Raw genomic sequence first — 20,914 nt, 5'->3', positions numbered from 1 at the left:
TATTTACATTCACGGTCCTAAACCTAGAGGGACATAATAAATTGAGTTAAATTGCAAATTACCTGTTTTGATCCTCTGGATATTTGGGACGCAATCAATAAAAGACGTCCGCGTCTCGTTTCAATTTCGAATCAACCCAGCGAATAGAGCAGGTCTCTTCTTCTTTCAAATTAGAGGAAGAAAGAATTTGTTCTAAGGAGAGACAAAGATGGTGAAATAGTTAGAGGGCACTCAGCGGAGATATAAAAAGAGAGTTCCTGTTTAAAATATGACCACAGGGTTTGTAGATGAGGGATGAATGAATGGACAACTAATAAACTGAAAGGCCCGTCCGATCCTGATCAAATAAAACAAAAAAGTCTTATGAAATAAAAATTAAACCCACATACCATGAATTAATTCACACCATGTAAGAGTTGAGCAATCGTCGAAAATGGAGAGCAATTGCGACGTTGAAGCGCGACAGCAAGAAGAATAGAAAATAATATACCACTTGTCTAAAACACTTCATACAGACACAATGCCTCAATTCAGTTGGGAAACGAAAGCGGTTGACACTTGCTAAGTGAGTTTAGTCCATAAGTGGTGGAAAACTGCCTTTTTTCTAAATCCCGCTGAGAATAACTCTTGGTGGTCGTTTGCACAGGACAAAGCAATTGTAAAAATTGAGCTTTTCAGAATTAAAACTGCTGAATTGGATGAAAATAGACAACTTTTGGTCTTCGCGAGTCAGTGTTTAGCGTCAAAAGATGCCCATTAAACTCTATGGATTTTCTAATTCTTATATTGTAATAGTAAGATTTAAAATCTCAATTCGCCGCCATTCATCACTTAAGACCTTTCAAACTAAGAAATTATAAAACAAACTGTCCCATATTTAACCTAGGGGAACCTGATAGCAAACAACACTGGCATGGTTTTATGACCAACGTGCATACCATTAATTTCACTATCTTCGTGATATTTAAGTTAGCATGGTTTTATAACCAAATTGCATACCATTAATTTCACTATCTTCAAGGTATCAAAAAGGCTTTGAGAGACTAGACTTTCAGACTTCAAGATGAATTAAGCCTTGAATTAAGATTAATGAACTGAGCAAACTTACTCATTCGAAGTTCCGTTGGGCAATCAATAACTTACTAGCTTATCTACTCATTGATGAGAATTCTCATCACGTTTTTGAGCTTAGAGCTGTGGAACTCGCCGAATTTTAATTTACTATTGTAATCAAAATTCGATTAGACGTCACGCCAATATGTGAGCTTTGATAGTCGCGATTAAATAGAGACCTGATACTTACATGTACTGATCACGAAAGACTTTCAGCAAGGAAACAAATATGCTTTTTAGTTTTCACATGAAATTTAATCCAGGAAAAAACAACAAGACGCCCATTGAAACCATTTTACATCATACGAAGGGCGTAGACAGAATTGAATACGAAACCTGAGCTTAATCCGAACAATAGATGAGAGTAAACGGTGGCTGTGAAAAAATTTCTAGCACAGGTGCAAAACAGAGCTTCGCACCACTTGCGATACAAAGATGAATGATTATCACTTCTTGCAGATGAACCGAAAAATCGAAAAAATAATTTTAAAAAACTTGATTGTTTATTTTTCTCAAAAATATAAGAAATGCGAAATCTTGGAACTGAATAACCTGCAGCTTTTACAAACCAATGCGAAGCAAAGCTCTGCACTAAATATGAAGCAGGATAAACATAGCATGATAAAAATAGAGATGAAAGCCGCAGAAAAAAATTTGAATTTGTTTATTGAAAAAATATCCGAAAATTGATCTACTAAAAATTTTTCCGCCATTCAACATGATAAGAAAATCCTTTCAAAAACATATGCCGCAAAGTAAGATAACTGAATTATAAACAGAGAGGGGAAGCGGTGGTTCGCATCTTTTGCAAAACAACACAAACATATGTGAAAAAAAAGAGAAAAAAACGAGGTTTATAAAATTATCGTATGTCTCAATAAACACTCATTCTAGGCAAACATACCAAGCAACGATTTTAACATTGAATAAGCAACGGAACAGAATTTACGAAGCATGAAAAAATCCTACAATCTTAAATCAGATACCAGTTGAAACCTCAAAAAAAAAGATTTTAGAAAAATTTTTTAGCCCCATGAAATTACAATGAACAACATTTGCAACTATAAAAAAATGGCGTAAATCCAGGGGCGGATCTAGGATTTTCTCGAGGGGGGGGGGCGGATTTTCAAAAAATTTTGACGACCTTTTTTTTTAGGTCGATCAGATTGATTTTCCGAGCTCTCCCAAAGCAGTAAAAAGACCCTGTTTTGGCCAAATTTTCTTGTTTTTTAGCGCGCGCTCCCCCTCAAAATTAGTATATATTGGCGCCAAAGGCGCCTTTAGAAAAATTTTAGGGTCTGTCGGCCAAAAATGGATTTCTTAAAAAGTACCAAAGGGGGGACCCTTTGGGTTGGCAGGGGTTCGAATCCACTCAAGAGGAAACGAACATGATAGTTGATAAGATTCAATAATAAAGCAAATAAGAAAAGAGGGTAAACTTTGTTGAACTTTTTTTATATATATTCGTTCGAAGATATAACAAACGAAGAATTGTCGCCTAACGTTACTGTGCCTGTAGCAGAGAATGTTATGATCACAGTCATTTGATCTGTGATGAGAACATTTTGATCCTAATCAGAATATTCTGCACAAAAAACTTCCGACTTCTTAAACAACAAAAACTTCCGACTTCTTAAACAACTTCTCGCCATAATTTGATTTCGACGAGGAGAGAGAGAGAGAGAGAGAGAGAGAGAGCGAGAGAGAGAGGAGTAAAACGTCGAGTTAAGCTTTTTATTTGAATCACTAGTAGCTTCCTATTATAAACATAACCAGCAGACGGGGTTGGCAGTATTGCTGTCCGTGTTTCTTTCTGTGTTTCAACAAAGAAAATATATTAAATTAAATCTCTTTAGCTTTTAAGCATATTTTATAATGAAACTTTTTCATAAACCTGACCTATTTCGGATCAAAAGATTATTAAAATCCATTTTTGAAAAAATTAACTTGCTCTCGCTAGTGGAAGTAATTTGGAAGACATGTATCACTTTTTGTCAACCGCCCAATCTTCCAGCATTTGCAGCTTTGCTGTTGAAAAGCGAACGTATCCTTTCAAAAAAACGGCTAAAGTTATTTGAAGTAAAATAAGTTGAAAATTTAATAGAAAAGTCGGATCTTTTCTAAGACCGGTTATCAAAAAAAAACATAAGCAATGAATCTTTAAAACCACCTTCAATTTAAAACCACTGCTATCAATAATCATCAGCGAAGCGTCTTGTTAGAGAAGCCCTACAAATCGGAAAAAGGTGGATCATAAACAAGGATAGCCGTATGCTGCAAAAGAGCACAGAAATGCTCGGACTCCAACGATTGAAGCAAAGAAACTGAAAAATTAAAATATTAAGAAATTACTATTTAAAAAATCAAACGGTATCCACTTTGGTGAAAAGCTGCAAATGAACTTGAGTTGAATTTAAAAAGAAATCAAAAGTCAAACCGGAAAAAATCAAATTTGGCGCGAAAAATTTCAAACTTTCAGAAGTTTCCTCGTATAAGAAAAAAGGGAAAAAATCAGCACGACAGATATAGGTATCTTCAATATTTCCATGATAATAAAAAACTCAATAGCTTCTATATTCTACAAAATTGGACTGATATCTTCTGCCAAGTCATTAGGACAAACTATTTTAAATTTTCAGAGTTGTCTGATATCGTAGAATTTAAATATATACAGATAGTGACTATAAAAATTAGGTTGGAAAAAACTTTTGACTAACTCAATCACTAATAACTTGAAAAAATGGAAATTTTTCAGACTTGTATCGCAAAAACAACGAAACCGTCCATTAAAAAGGCCATAACTTGTCGCCGACTAACTGCTGCGCGCAAGGAAAATACTTTAAAAAATGCTTCGCACATTATTGACAAAGATTTACCGGTAAACAACGAAATCAATTTGCTCAACAGTTTCAAAATACGGTCTATGAAATCACCAGATAAAAATTGACTTTCACGTAGGAATTTAAGAGAAAACAATTGGACACAAAAAGATTGAAAAAAGAGAACTGAACTTATGGCACAAGCAACGGAGCTTTATTCATAAACATAAGAGACATAAGTCCAGCTTAATGTTTTACAATTAAAACAAAAGTTAATTTGAAAAAAAAATTAGATGAAAAATTATAACCGTTTTTTTTTCAAATGTGGGTTGCTATTGTGCGGTTTGCGGAATAACACTTAAAGCTTGTTGGAACAAGTGTACCTTGATCTTGAGTGTAGCCAGATCTTCCAAAAAAATTGAATCTTTTCCTTGAATAAAAGTATTATAATTATTAATATAATCATTAAAAATTTGTATAAGAACAGCGGACAATTTTTGAGCGCACAACAATTGAGCCAAAAAATGTATTCAAGAAAAACTTCGGAAACTTAAAAAAATAAATAATAATACCTCTCGAAAGACTCACAAGCTGAGAAAACTTGTTCCGCTCATCGAACGATGCAATATGATTGCACTAAAAACTGAAAGAACGGAAAAAAACGAATTCATATCGAACCGAAGTGGTAAATTTCTGAAAAATGTTTAATTCCAGTAAACACAAAACAGTTATTCCGAGTGATCAATGATCCAAAAGGATAAAGCATGATAATCGCGAGCTTAAGTAATTGTGAAGTGCACATTAACGAACGGCGTAAAAATAAAAATTCCGCAAATCTTGTAACTCAATTACCTTTACCAATGAGGCTTCAGAAATGGCATTCACATTGAAATAAGAAAGCGTAACCTCCAAGCATAGCTAACAGACACTTGCGAAAAGTAATGAACTTAATAAATAGAAAAAAGACTCGCATTTTGAAAAAATTTCACCCGAATTTTAAGGAAAAAATATACCCCTTTCAAGCTCTTTGAACTCTCAGAACAGTTTAAGAATAGTGGTTTCTGGAAAAAAATTGAACCAATTTGAGAAAACTGGATAAACAGCTAGATTTTTAATTCCGCTGGGAAATTTCAACATTAAAATAAACTTTCGAAACTAGAAATCGATCACGTGTTTCGTGACCTTAACACTTGTCTTGGAAATGCACTGAACTTTAAAATGAATCAAAAATCGAACCGCAAAAAAAATCAAAATTAAGCGTGAACAAATTTTATTTCCTGAAAAAAAATCACCAAGACCTTTCTAAGAGTCTTCACTACGTTAATGACTCTTAAAATTGAAATCAACATTTTGATTTAAAAGTAAAGCGTAATATTACCCCCACCACATTTTTAACTATTGAAGAGTCTAACTTACCTTACCCGCCATTTGATTTTAGAGCGAGCTTCGCAGCACAGTCTTACTGTTTCGATCACTTCGAAAAATTGAAAAGAACTGCGCGAAAGGTCAGTTTTTGCGCAATTTCTACACTTCTAAAGGAAGAAACCAAGGGATCAAGAGTATAACTATCAAACTGAGCATTAAAAATTAGAAAGAGCGTGAAAAAAATTTATGACTTTACTGAAATAAAAACTCAAAAAGTCACCAAGACCTATATAAGAGTATTCACAACGTTCATTACTCTTAAAAATAGTCCGTGCTCCGGAAACTACGTCGATAAAAATTAACAGACGAACAATACTCTGATAAAGCAAACAATTTCTAGTTTGACAAAAGAAACAGATCCCGGTCGGATTCGAACAAGCCTTTCTCGTATCAAGCAGGCGTGTTACCTCTACGCCAGATGCGTTGATTAGACGACTGATTTTTAATTTATTATGAAACAAGATGAACCAACTGCAAAATCTGGCTAAAAAACTTGTTTCCGTGAAAAACTATTAGGTTGTAACACCCTTGCTTATAATAACAAAAACAGAAAATATTCAATAAAAAAACTTCGCTAATTCACGTTTTTGGAAAAAAAATGAACCAATTGGGCCAGAGAGGCCCTGAAGAAAGATTCAAAAATTAGTTAAATTCAGGCTCAAAATTGAGAGTGTTTTAGAAAAAAGCAATTGACCCAATCTAATCTTTTACAGCATAAAAAAAAAAAACATTCGAATATGAAGCTCTTTACCAATACGTGGTCGAAACAAAAAAATCAAAAAATGAAGATGCGGCTTTCATGTTAGACGTTTTTACTGATTTTAAACATATCAATTTTTATCGAAGCTTGCACATTTTGATTTTGACAACATAAATTAACGAATATCACAGAACAATAAATTTTAAAACACATGGGCGGAGCGATGCTTCGCACCACTAACATACCACACAATTTTATCACTGTGAGCTTGCAAACAAAAAAAACTAAAGCCTTTCAGTCAAAGAAAGCACAAAGACAAAGCATGACTTCGCACCACTTCCGATAAAACACAATAATAGCAAGGCAAACTAATGAAATGAAAGTGAAGCAAAATCCGTACAAAAACTAAAGCCGAAAAAATTTGAAAATTCAAAAAAAAATCAAGTCTCTCCTCAAAACATATAGATATAAACCTTCTATTACACATCAAACGGCACGAAAAGAGGCCACAGGGTCGATATAAAACAAATCGAATAAAATCAACACTGTTAAGCTCGATATACTGAAACCGGAGTTGGTAAATTTACAAACAACATAAGAAACAAACTTTGAGTAGAAAGGGCATTTAAAAAGCAGACATGCTCAATACTGATCTGCTAACTCACAAATAGAATTGGAGACCGAAGCCAATAAAAAATTAAGGGGAAACTATTTGGGCGGAAAAAACTTTAAGAGAAAAAAATGGCTCAGGTCTAGTAATTTTTTTTACAAATTTCGAAACAGAACAAAACGAATTCACCGACAATGAAAAAAGCTTAAGCATAAGAAAAATCCGAAACGTTGCAAAAATTCTGTCAGAACAGAGTTTACGCTAAGCGGAAATTTTTTATGAATTGAACTTTTTTCAAAATTGTTTTAGGTTCTTTTACAAATGTTTTAGGTTCTTTTATGACTTAACGTGAAATGTTATGATTTAAAGTAGGAAGGTAAAATCTGTTCACAGTAGTTCTAGTGTTCACCATGCCAATTTTCACTGCATTACGACAATGTCAAAAGTTTTTCAAAACCAGAAAATACGAAAAAATACGTTCTGTTGTACTAAATGAATACTTTAACCTTCTATCTAAGGAAATTTAAGTAATTGCACCAATTTTCCACGGTAAGTAAATATTTTTGTAAGGCTGTGGAGGGAGAGCTTTTATTATATAATGATCGTTTGAGTGAGTTAATTTAAGCTAAAATAACCTTTAAATACTCTGTAGTTAGATAGCAGGTTCACTATCACTCTTCCGATGAAACATGAAAAACGGTAAATTGCAGACCGATTTTACTTGACACGGAGATATATTTCTTTGATTTTTTGAAATAAGCACCACTAATAGAGCTAAACAAAACAAACCTTAGGGTTAGACAAAAATAACACAGAGGCAAATGGAGCTTCGCATCACTTGCGATACAACGAAAGCGCATCATTGCAAGCTAGCGGTAAAAACAAATGAGACGGAAAAAGAAAACCAAAAAAATTGAGCTGAAGCTCAGCCAATAACAAGTGGGTAGATGGGTGTTTAAGAAAAAAATCATTCAATTTTTGCCCTTTGACGCGACACAAAATAAGGTAATTGAGCCGATAAAACAAAAAAACCGAAATCATTCAGGTCAAATAAAGCTTTTATGCGAAAAAATAAAAAGGAAAACCAAGAAAAACGCAGTGTTAAGGCTATTAATTTTTACTAATTACGAGAAAGAATCAAACACAATTGCATCATCAATGAAAATTGCTGACAGCCCAAAAAAGTCGGCTAAGTTGCAGCTCTAAAATATGTTTCAAATTTTTAAACCACTGAAAAAATCCTGGGAGTAGATACACACATGTCCTGGTAAGAACCATTTGTAAAGTTTAAAGGAGTTCAAAAGCAACAAAACTATAAACAGGAAGAGAAGTCTTTCACCCGATTATCAAACACTTGCCTTAGCAAGCTTAACCACCCACAAATAGACCAAACTGAGATTTACCAACCAATTTTACTTTTGATTAAAAAACACTTGCCGCTGCGTATAAAATACTCGATTCTGACTTGCTGAGAATTTTTTCATTCAGCCAAGCTTAAATCCTCCGTGTTAACCACAAGGGGGTTATTAGGTGGATTTATTTCTAATCGGTACACTAGAAGTCTCAATTGTAACTCAGGTCTGATAGGTTAGAGGTCGTCGAAAAAAAGACGACAACTAAATTCTTGTAGAAAAAAGAACTTAACTAGCTTCGAGCAAATGAACTATATTCAGGTGGTTCTCTTTACTTACCTTTCCCTGGTAGCGTCTAAGAACGGCAATCATTAATAAAACATTGTATGAAAAAAGATCTATGGCACCGTTTTTTTATCACAGATTACTTTCAAATCTAGAATGTATTGTGGTTCAATTTTGGCTGTCTATAAGCTTAGGAATTATTATTCTATAGATATATCATACAATCAGGTAGACTACAATATAAAAATGGCGACAGAGAAAATAAGAAAGTACGTTGATATCCTTTACAATAGGAAGTGGACGGGGGATAATGTGATATCCGAAAACTTTTAATCGCAATTCTAATAGCCTCAGTGCAACAAAAAAAGCTGCAGAAGAGAAGCTTGCAACTCAGTTTTTTCTTTCCCTCCATTTGTTTTGTACCAGATAAAATAACAAAAATTGTACCAGATAAAATAATTGTACCTCGCTTCACCCAGATAAAATAATATTTGTTATTAGCCACCAGCGACAATAGCACAATCATGGGTGGGGGCGGCTGAAAAAAGGTGGAAGGTAGGGGGGATGTAGGGATGGACATCAAGGCCCGATCGGCGGCAAAATCAAATATACTCTGTTGTGAAATCTAATATTTAAAATTGAGATATACCCATCTAATATCATAAAAATCATATTTATGCAGGGCCCTTTGGGAGGGGGTGTTCTTGAATTGAGCCCCTTACAAAATTATATTATATGCTACCGTAAATATATTCTAATAACGAACACTAACCTGGGATTAGAAGTTGGGCTGTTGAGAGAGAACAGTTCTGATATCAGTTCTGAGTCCAAGTTATCTAGTTGTAATAAGTAGTAGACCTACTCTGGGAGATTCAGTCTCTTGTTTTCAATTCCTTACTGGACAATTGCTAGTAATGAATATCCACTAAAGGACGATGTAATAATATTTGAACAACAAACAAGTCTTCCAGTTTTAGTAGTACCAGCCAGTAGTGCCAACTATTTCCCCCTTCAGGAGCTAAGTAGCAATAATTTCACGCCGTTCAATTGAAAGAGACGTGAGGAACCAGTGAATACTTAGGTAGAAAGTAAACTTGCCTCCTGTGTCGGTATTGTATTTCGATCGGGGGAAACTAGGAAAGAGATTTAGACCCACGCGCTCTATGGTGCTGATTTAGGTTGCCCGCTGCACCACGTAAACATTGCATATGAAGTTACCATGCATGATTGACCCTGAAATGAAAAATATGGATAAAAACTATTCCAGCGTATCGCAAATAACATAACCGAAAACAGCGCTCTTTATAATTCCTCCACGATGGCGTGGCAACGTTCTTTCCAATCAACATTCGTTTGAAAAAAAAATGAACTTTCATTCTCCAAAAAGCATTGAAAAATTTAAAGACCACCTTGTTTCAACAATCTTTTATTCATTTTAGTGTCACTTCAAATTGAATTTTCTGAAGTGTTTCAAAATGCCGCCACTAAAAATGCAGGCTTTCTTTTTTATTTGCATCGAGCTCGTTACCTCCTACTCCCTTATTTTTCTGCCCTTTTCTATCACACTTTTCGATTTTTCTATAATACTCACTTTTTATCCAGCGCCACTATTTGAAATATGAAATGAATCCTACTTTCTTTCAAGCACACAAGCCGCAGAAATCAATTAAACTGATGTTGGTTTAATCAGTCGACAGTTTGGTTTAAGCACATATAATCCACGTACCTCTTTGAAGTACACGCGATAATGCAGGTCAAGGTCAAGTCGGTCTATCGTCTCATGAACAAATGATGAAATGAACCCTATTTTGCTAAGCGGTAAACCTAAATTGGTTTTCAGAACCTGGACACACTTTACTCTTAGATTTTCAACGACACAAACGTTGCTTGCGTAAAACTCAGACACAGAAACGACTTGGGGTCACTTTTTGAAAACTGAAGATACTATTGTTTATGAAGAAATTTAAACTAGCTCAAAACCAGTCACCAACTCAAACTGAGTATGATAATAATATCAATAATACGTCTCGCATTAGAGGTTAACCATGGTTTTATATTGGCAAATGGTTCTATATCATAAAATTAGCAATGGTTACTCGCGTATAGAAGAGCCACAGACCTGAAAATGGTATATATTTGGTCAGATACGTTTGTCCAACCGTGATACAAAATCGAGTAGATACAAGATCAAGCGTCTCCATAAGAAAACACTTCAAATTCCTGCAGCTAACAACTGCAATTTCCAATATGTTTCCCTAAGTATTTGATCTATAAACTAATCTGAAACTAAAATTGAACAAAAATTAGCCTATTAAAAAACTGTCAAAACGGCAACTGTCTTTGATCAGGAGTCAAAAGTCACAAACCGAACTGCCATGACAACTCTTTTCAATTATTTAAGGCTCTTGTTCTTTTCCACAACTCTTAAAAAGAGCTCACGGCTGTTTGTAGAATTTCAGAAATCACGGTCGCTGATCAATTTAGCCCTTGAGGGTCGGGCGGGAGGTTTTTTTGAGACTCCCATGAAAAAGCTTTGGGCGGCAATGATAACCGATCGGAGACAGTTTCTATCGAAAACCCCTCCGTTAACAAACCTCCTGATTTTTTGGAACGTGAAAAGTCAGTGACAACAAATTCCCAAACTTATGTAAACAATCTCAAGCACTTCTTTTCTTATGCAATAATACAGAGGCGGGGAGACCAATGACAGACGTTAATCAACCTTAAACTTGAGCGTAGTGTTATCAAGTATAAAATATCACAACCGGGCCAAATCTGCACTCATAACAAGGTTGTTCATAAATCGGAGGGTTCTATATAAAGCACCCGAGGAGTAAACCATAGTAGTAGGTAGTAGTAGCAGCAGTAGTAGTTTAGGCTTTGGACCATCTGATCCAGCGATCGCGTCCGTCACTTCACAGCTGAGTTGACTAAACCAGTCTAAACACAGCAATTGCATAATACACACAGAGGCGAAGCAAAGCTTAACACCACTTGCAATACGTCAAAAAAAGAACCACAGCTAGCCAAAAAAAAGGACAAAAGGACAGATTTGAATTTTTACTTGTCTCGATGGTGGTTGATTCTGAAGAAATATACTGAAAAACACAATTACCAGTGTGCAATAAGTCTTGAAAAACAACATTCATCAAATTGTAACAGAGCAGACAACACTTGGGTAGAGGACATTTTACTTGAAAAAAATTGCCGCATAAACATTTGAGCTATAAAAAATCTTAAACTCCCGTTTTCCACACCTCCTTCAAGAGCATAAAGACAATAAAAATATTTTGGCCCTTCAAACGACAAATTATGAGGCAAATAAACAGATATATTATCAGCCGCAACCAGTTAAGCCGATTAAAACAAAATTGAAAAAAAAAAACGAAAACAATCAGCGAAATAGGAGTTGTTTTGAAAGCAACAAAAATTCGAATGAAACGGCCATTTAAAAAGCAGACATGCTATAAAAATCCTTTTCTGGGCATTCTATCAGAACAGACATGCCAACTGATTTTGTTCAACTAATTGTTAACATGAAAAAAGTCTATATTATGATTTTATCTCGCTTGCTTATCGCAAGCGAAATTAAGTTTTTCACACTTTTCGGTTCGCTTAAATTTTGGTGACTTATCCACTCTCAAGACAGAGATTGCATTTTAAAGTATAGACAATATGTTTACATAAATTCCACTTCAGTCGCGGTCGGAGGCAGGGCTACCAACTGGTTGCCGAAAATGTTGTAACTTAATCAAACAGGCCAGAAAAGCGTTTTTTCGTCGCGCACTCCCCCCTCAAAACTAGGTTAAATTGGAGGTTTAGAAAAATTTTGGGGTGTGCCAGCCAGAAAAGGATATCTCAAAATAGTTCTTGACTATAAAAAAAAATAGTGACCAGTAAAAAAAAGTAGAGAACTTGTAGAGACCAATAGTGACCGGTTACTATAATAGAGACTAGTTGGTAACCCTGTTCGGAGGGTTCGCAATGTTATCTGCCTCCTCAAATTGGGAAGGGCTACGGCAAAAAAATGATACCACCTAAATCAGTTACTAACTTTGAAGAAAGTATCAAAACTCATACACAGAGCGACCAAACGACCCAATGAGATTGAAATTGAAGAAGCAAGAAAATTTTGAAAAAACTGAGTAAACAAAATTTTGAACGTTAGAGCTCTGCAAGATTCGAAATGCAGACCTGAAATACAGCTGATTGTCTGTCAAGAAAGAATCAGAAATTAAAACAAATTGAAATTTCAAATAGATTTTCTCATCTATTCTAAAGCCAGAATAGAATGCACACCACTATGCACTAACGCTGCTCTACTAAAAAAAGCATGATTATTGCAAAATAATTGTTTAAAAAAAAGCTTTTATATTGCAAAATAAAAAAGACAGGAAAAACATAAGAAATTTGCAGCCTATGGTAATCGAACCTCCAACCCTCAAGAGATAGGGTCTAAGATAATAATAATTAGGCCATATAACCTTCCTATCTTCCAACCACCAATAAAAAACATAAAACACATGCTATCAAATTTTCCCTCTGAATTAGAGCAATATACAACCTGAACTTGATCACTAAGTTTTTGAGCCCTAATTTATGCAATTTAGGCCAAAAACCATTTAAGTATGCAAAAATGTAGGATGTAGAAAATTACTTTTACAAACGAATTTCAGGTTTCCGTGCAAAAAGATAAAAATAGTCGCTGTTAAATCATGTTTTAACAGACTTCTTGGAATATTGGGCAGTTCTCAGGATCAGTATTGGCTGTGTCATGGCAAAAGAATAAACTGTTGATTAAGTTAGCTTGTTTCAGATACAAAAAATTGACAAAAAAATCATACAAAAACTTTTTGAACCAAAGCTACTGACAAAACTTCCAGTCAAGCTTAGCTGCGACTTGCTTCTTAAGCGTTGAGATCGATGGTCGTCGATCTTAAACACTGCGCCTCAGGCAGCTGCGTCATTGCATTCATTTGTTTTTCATTTATAACAACATGCCAAATTGTTGGCAATACCCTTTTGGTTCAAACTTTTGGAAACTTAACAAACTAAGGTAATCTATACCGGCTCAATTTGACATCGGAAGGAAACCATTCGAGACATTTGAAAACATAATAACAATTTGAGTTCAAAAAACCTTATGGACCAATAGTTCACTAACATAATAACAATTTGAGTTCAAAAAACCTTATGAACCAATAGTACACTTCTGTATGAGTTAATTTACGCGCTCAATTATTTCGAAGTTTCATGGTTTAATAAGCTTGCTTAAACGAACATCAACTTTGAAAACAAGAAGTGACTTTTTCACTCTAACTCGAACACTTGAACGAAGGCTGTTTATACTTGAAACTGTGCGGAAAATATTTGAAACAGGCTATGAAAACTGCAATAACTCAAGTATAATCGAACTATCAGCTGGCCTAAAACAACTTTTTTTGCGAATCCATTCAGGCTACGAAAGTCGAATCGAAGTATTTGAAAATTTCATCGCTTGATAAATTTGCTTGGAGTTTTTTCGCGCGAGCTTGCTTAAAGGTGCATCAATTTTTTCCAAAACGAAGTCATACAATGAAAGCAATGAATACCTTTTTCACTTTAAATGGAATACTTGAACTAAAGTTCTTTAGAGCTTGAAACTTTGAGATTAATCACTAGACATGCTTTTTTATTGGGTCTGTTTCATTTTTCATGCTTTTTCATTCAATTTTGACTTAAGCTTTGCTTTTCAACGTTTGCGAAGGATTATTGGACTTTGAAATCAATCAAAAATCATGGAGCCCTATCGGGTGTCTCTTATCAATCTAACTTTAACAAAAGCTCTCAGAACATGAAAGTAAGATTTAATTGATAAGTCATGATAGCAAATGGGGTGTCTTTACATCAAGAAAAAGCCAGTCGGTCCTCAAACTTTGAACACAATCAGCAGTCATCCTATATCGTGGTTCTTTTGATCTGATTAAAAATTCAATTCTTTTTTTCATTTTGATTTTGACTTGCCTGAAAAGCTTGCTTAGGCCTCAGCGAACGTTTTGAAGTCATCAAATTTAAATTGAATTATGGTAAATATTTTCAATCAATTTGAAAGATTATTTTTCGACGCAGAACAGTGAGATTACCATCAAAAAGGATTTTTTTAAAATATTTACCAAGGGATGTTTAAAACTTCAGCATCTCAAATTTTCCTTGCAAAACCAATTTTTTGTTTCGTTTGAACAATTTGCCTAAAGGCTGTCAAACTCAATTATTTTCAGCAAAACAAGAAAAAAATTACAGATGCAGAGCGGAGCTTCGCACTACTTGCGATACAGCACAAGAGTAGGATGGCATACTACCCGACAGAAAATTAGAACAATGTAAAAAAATTGAAAAAAGTAGAATAACTTTATCTAGAAAAAAGTTCATACGTTGAGCTCGATTTCTCTCGAGTGAACTACTTTTTTAGGAAACAATTGAAGGAATACAATTGGCAGCTATTAGAGGCATTGAAACGAAAAATACCAAGCTGTTAAAAATTGCACCCGTTATGCCAAAAAAAATTGAAAATTTGCAGGTTGAAATGTTTATTTAGAAGCTCGGATTCCTCCTCAAAAAACACACATTTTTACATCCATAAAAGACACAAAAAATAAGGAAATTTGACGAAATGATATAAATACGCTCCGATATAATAGCGATTCCTAATTTCAAGCATTTTAATTTAGAGGAAATCCTGATATCAGACAACACAAATTTCTTTAAATCGTATTCTTTCAACATTCAAAATGAAATTTATGAAGGGTTTTGATAATTAAAACAATTCAATAGCGCCTAAAAAATCATTACAGAACGCAGCTCTCTCGAAAATTTTACTTTTTTCTCTGATAGGGGCAAAAAGGTTACATTTTTTTAGAGAGCTGCATTCTGTAATGATTTTTAGGAGAATTGTATTAATTATCAAAACCCTTCATTAATTTCATTTTGAATGTTGAAAGAATACGATTTAAAGAAATTTTTGTTGTCTGATATCAGGATTTCCTCCAAATTCAAACGCTTGAAATTAGGAATCGCCATTATATCGGAACGTAGTTTATCATTTCGTCAAATTTCCTTATTTTTTGTATCAAAATTGTCATCTCTTTTTATTTTCAGAAGCTTTATGATTGTTACTTAGTCGTAAAACTAACCCTAGTTGAAACCCTAGTTCACAGGGAAATTCAAACACTTGAAAGCATCTATTTTTGCATATTTAGACCGGACAAAATCAATGATTTTGAGAACATGGTGCGCAAAAGAAGAACGATACGTTGCGTTTGACACAAAACAAATACACTGAGACAACGCGGAGGTTCGCACTACTTGCGATACACCACAAACATAAAAAACAAGCCGAAGAAAAAGAATATTGAAAACTAGGTGAACCAAATTTTTGGATATCTCGATAAAAGATAATTAGGGGCCCAGCTAAAGCTGGATGTACGTGTTTAATATTTTTGAATTCTTTATACTAATGCGGGATGAAATGCATTACTTCAAATACTAGACTTTGCCTTAGCTGTTTATCTATTGAAATGGAAAGTTTTTTGAGACAAAAAATTTTCCCTAGGACAAAACATTTTTTCAAAGAAAAAAACGCTTAGTGAATTCTGCAGGAATAATTCTCGCAACCAGTTCTTTTGATTAAACCCTTCATCGCAGATTTGATGGGGTAGTTTTTCAGAGCAGTCAAAGTCAAAGAACTGAAAAAACGGTCATAAGTTCAAAAATTTTCCGAGACCTTTTTCTGCTAAGTAGGTCGTGCCCGCTCATGTCGAGATTCCCAAAAGGTGGTTTCCCGATTTAAGCGTTTGAAAATTGCCAGAGTAATTTTCGAGAAAAATCTAAAAATTTCCAAAAAGGATCAAAGTTTCACAACTTTGATATTTTTGAAGGCCATAATTTTTTTTTAATGTAAAAGAGCCAGTTATAAAGGTGTGCTTTCAAAAATCTGTTGTTTCGATTAAACTCCTGATATCAGCCTTGGCACGATAGTTACCAGAAAAGCTTATAAAAAAGGAGAAATTCTCAAGATATTCACGCTACTTGTAATTTCGACCCAAATACTCTTGCCGATAGGTCCATAATGATTTTTCCGAGGTCCATTACTTTTTGTGTAAAACAAATTGGCCATAGTCAATGAAGCAGGGGATTTCAGAGCACTCGTCTCCATTGAACCTGCAAATTCGACTTTGAGAGGGGTTTTCGAGAAAAAAAATTCAAAAAACGGTTTAAAAATATTGGGCTTAGACACTTGCGCAGATGAGATTTCCACAACAAACAACAAAGTTCTGTTGGGACGCGAACCCAACCTTAGGAGCAAAAGCAACCGCGTTACCTCCAGGCCAGGTGGGAAGGAACCTGGAAGTTGTTAAGGTTCAATAATAAAGCAAGTTCAATTTCAAGTAGAAAAAGTTGCTTACAGGAAAAAAATAAAGTTCGCGATGAAAAGAGACTTCCTCTCGCAAGCGTAATTGCCCGAAATAAGCAGTCTCAAAAATGAGCGTTTTAATTTTTAAAATTCTCTTCATATTATTTGTAATTCAAGCACCGAAAATTCTCATTTATAGCTATTATTCCCTGTTTGATTGTTCTTTCTGCGAAGCGCGGCTGATTGTCTTTACAATTGTAACAGAAGCATGTGTCTTCCAGATAATTTCAATATAACAGAGAAGCTCAACAATTTCCTGTAACTTTACAAGTATTAACAGAGATAGCCCGTACTGTGCAATTAGCAGAGAATATTCCGACCATAGTCTAAAATACTTTAAAAAATTGTTGCAAATAACTGTCGTTTTTTCTGCGTCGTTTGATAAAAGGAACTGAACGGAAAACTTAGAACTTAGGAATACTCGACAAACGTAGTAAAAAAGCTAATTTTTATTTAGCACTTTTTTAAATTCCAAAAAGGCGCTTAAAACTCAAAACACTATCTTTACGCAAACAAAACTTAATTTTCACAGCTTAAATTAATCTACTGTAAGCTACTAAACTACCGAAATAAGCTATTGGAAGCCTGCTCGCTCGCTTTGTTCGCTAGAAATTAGAAAATCAAAATTTATGAACAAGTTTTCTCGATTTTAATGTTGCTCTAATCGCAACTGGAGGGTTTTTAATATGATATATCACTCGTCACATTCCGATGACTTTTTGTGGTACCTGACTTTGCATGAAAACAGGAAAAAAAAACTAAACACACCCGAATACAAAGCTCATCCCCATTTTTCAAACAGTCGGACCAAATAACTTATATTAATAAACAAGACCGAAAAGAATTCTATCGTGAAATTCTAAGTTTTCGTGCTAAAATTATAAATAGTAAATTAATTCTTCTGAAATAAAACAAGGCCAAGCGGAGCTTACAATTTCTTGCCGTACAGAAAAAATTTCGAAAACGGAAAAATCAACCGACCCAAGACTCGCGGTGAACTAAAAAAAAAATTGAGTTTTATTTGTCTTTTTAATTTTTCATTCACAAAAACTTTTCCAGTTTCGTTTCTTAGATGCACACTCGAATTAGATTAATCTGCTCACCCGCCAGTTTAGCTGCAGAAAAAAAGAATTTTTCAGCATTGCAGTACAGAAATATATCTAGAAAAAGAATCTTTGCATTATAAAGATTCACAGAAAAGCACTTAAGCGAATGAAAACGTATCTCAAACACGTCTAACAACCATACCAAGAGACAAATAATCTAACATGAGCCGATAAAAGCTAACGTTTTGTTGGGACCTATTTAGACGAACAAAAATAACTCAGCGACCAATAATTCGTCAAGCTACTAAATTTTTTTAGCCCCACACACTTCTGTGCCACAGCGAAATACCTACACAGAGACTAGCGATGAAAACCTTAACTGAATACACCCCTTCAGCAAAATTTGGTCTATCATAAGCTTCCATTTATTGCTTTCTTATAATCCAAAGAAAAATTCAAACAGATATTTAAAGTTCAAACAACAGAAATGAAAAAACTTAAACACAGAGGCGAGCCGGAGCTTCGCATCACTGCCGATATAAATCAAGAGTAAGACTGCAAGGTATTGAATAGATAAAGAAATTGAGATAATACAAGTCGAAAAATAACTTGAACTTGATATTTGGGAAATTTGAATTTTAGAAAAAGAAACAAAGAAACTCATTTTGAAGTAAAAAAACACCATGAAGCCAAAATCTTGCCCACCATTTATAAAATGGTTGCATATTAAACAAAAAGTTTTTGAGCAACATTACTAAAGAAAGACGAACTAAAAACTACAACAATTTCCAGCAAAAAAATGTCCATCTTCTTTTTTTTTAGAATTTTTGGATCAAATTATTGTCGTTTTTTGTTTAACTACACACACGCGTAAAAAGTTAGTAAATAAGACATAATCGAAAAAAGTTGTCTTCATAAAAAGAAAATCAAACAAAAAACTAGAAACACAAATTTTTTCTATTTTTTAAACCTTTTTTTTTGAAGTTTTTTTAAAAAAACTCTGTCCAAAGAAGATCCAAATATAGCTTTCAAAACTAATCATCACTTTTTAGCCTGCATGACCATCTCAACAAGTTCTCTTCACTTTATTCGGTCGAAATTAGACGAAAAAGCAAAAACTTCAAACCGGTTTTTCTAGACACTGGGAAATTTTTTTTGAAAATTTTTTATGACATTCGAATCACGACTGAAAGTGCTTTAATACGATATATAACTCAACTCGCTACGATGCTTGTTTCTTGTTATAAATTTTTCGTCGAAAACAAACACTCAAATGGTCGGCACAAAAAATTAAAATCTATCAAAAAAGTTCACAAAAATTTCTGTAATAGATCTCTTGCACTCAACTAGCATAAAATGAAAATTATTCCTGCATAACGCATTTGAATAAAATTGCCATTTCTAATCTCCATTTCTAAAATTCAATTTTAAATCAACTTTCGGAAAGCGACAAGGATCGCCAGGAAAACTTTTACATTGCCAATTTACGCCAAAAACAGGGGCTAGGGTCTGAAAAAGGAAACAACTCAGAGCTTTCAGGGATGCTTTTTCAGCCTACCCTTTTCGACCATTGAACTTACGAACAATTTTTTGTATTAAGCCTTGATTTTAGCATCTCGATCCACGGATACATAGTAAAATGCATTCTAGAAGCGCAAAGCTGGCTTTGGTTCTAATGAGAGCGATTACATCCGCGTAGAAATCCTCTCGTTTGTAACTCATATTTGAGGCTATTTTTTTAAACTTGAGTAGCCGAGGTACGGGTTCCTCCAGTGCATGCAAAACCCAATGAGTTGAAGTGACATTTTCAACTTGGATTTTACTGTTGCAATTTCAGTTTAAGATTTTCAGTAGCTTCAAAATCTTTTCAAGTTTTAGGACAGCTTTTCGCAAAGGGATTGAAATCTTTAACACCAAACAGGGTTTTATTGAGTCTGGACTCCTACAGACCGTTTGCCTTAACAAGAAACCTTACTTCATCGTCATTCGGTAATCATTGATCATTTTTTATCAAACAACTCGCCTTGGAACGTCTGAAGATCGAGCTCAAATTTGACACTGTGGCAGACGTCATGAAGTAGTTTGCAATAGAGTCTCGATTCTTGCTGTTCCTGATAATGGTGTAGCCTCCTCTTGGACATTGAAGTGAATGTGTGATACTAAATTTTCGCCACGTGCACACATCCTTGGCATGTTTTCATGTTCACATCTGTATCTGAGCGACATGCCATCTCTGATTTAGTCAACTCCGATTTGGTCAAGTTGAAATTATATGGTTCCAGTGTGAGCGCATTGAACCAACTCAAATGAATTTTAATCGAAAGCTGAATCTTCTCTTGCAGTTTTCAATTTCAAACAGTGAATATGCCTTCCAGACTACAACATTGTCAGAGCAGATGGCTATGCCAAAAATGAAAAGGACATATGAACACACGGCGGAGTTCTTATCTCGACCAGAAATGAAAATAATCACACTGAAGTCGATATTAGCTGCCTACCCAAAAGTGTGCAAACGTCGCTTAAATTCGTCAAAACCAAAACAGACGCCCAGAAACCTTGCCACATAGCAGTATTCTAAAACCCGCTTACGAAGAGTAAATACCAAATTTTGATGGAGCACGTTGAAAAAAAACATTCAGTTTCCTGGATCATTTATGTATTTGGGACCGTCGGTCAGGTGATTTCACATTCCCGACACCAACTGGCAAACGTACCAATCGTCAAAAAAAACAAGAACAAGACTGCCAATTTAGTCATTGATAGTACTTATTAAAAAAAAAAACATGGTGACTTTCATGCAATTGCATCATCCGATCACCCCATCGAAGTAAACCTCAGCTACGAGGCGAGAGAGTCAGGAAGAGGGGGAGGTCGAAAACTACAGCTACAAACAGATAGTTGGGAGTCAAACTCTTTCCAGCCATCTGGCTACAGCGATGTTGATGTCAACACAAACCTTTTGTACAAACGGGTCTTTGAAAAGTGAAAGAACCAACAAAACGGCAGAGCCATTCACTGTGGATTACCAATGATACTTCTCGTCACGTCATATAAGTCAACTAGAGACACGAAGAAAAAAGTTGCAAAAACAGAACTCTGAACATCAGGAAAACTA

The 20,914-nt window shown here is 34.7% G+C and overlaps 3 protein-coding genes across 6 annotated transcripts in view; 1 reads left to right on the top strand and 2 right to left on the bottom strand.

The window, feature by feature from the left end:
- Positions 1–10,493, bottom strand: part of LOC134848220 (cGMP-dependent protein kinase 1-like) — a 57,526-nt gene extending 47,033 nt beyond the window's left edge. The window contains exons 1-2 of one of the 4 annotated variants that reach the window (XM_063865601.1): positions 10,031–10,493; positions 9,077–9,537 (exon numbers count right to left, since the gene is read on the bottom strand). The gene's annotated coding sequence lies outside the window, so the exon portion shown is untranslated. Of the gene's footprint in view, positions 1–62; positions 544–8,358; positions 8,473–9,076; positions 9,538–9,895; positions 9,977–10,030 lie in introns of those variants that run through there. The other 3 variants (XM_063865602.1, XM_063865604.1, XM_063865603.1) reach the window with 3 other exon arrangements.
- Positions 1–20,914, top strand: part of LOC134847846 (ankyrin-1-like) — a 287,174-nt gene that overhangs the window by 218,191 nt on the left and 48,069 nt on the right. The window lies entirely within an intron of this gene.
- LOC134847847 (transmembrane protein 135-like) overlaps positions 1–20,914 on the bottom strand; it is a 138,061-nt gene that overhangs the window by 79,778 nt on the left and 37,369 nt on the right. The gene's annotated exons all lie outside the window — the stretch shown is intronic.

The sequence above is a fragment of the Symsagittifera roscoffensis genome, chromosome 6, assembly GCF_963678635.1.
Source record: "Symsagittifera roscoffensis chromosome 6, txSymRosc1.1, whole genome shotgun sequence".
Lineage (NCBI taxonomy): Eukaryota > Metazoa > Xenacoelomorpha > Acoela > Convolutidae > Symsagittifera > Symsagittifera roscoffensis.
This window is presented reverse-complemented; position numbering and strand designations above follow the sequence as displayed.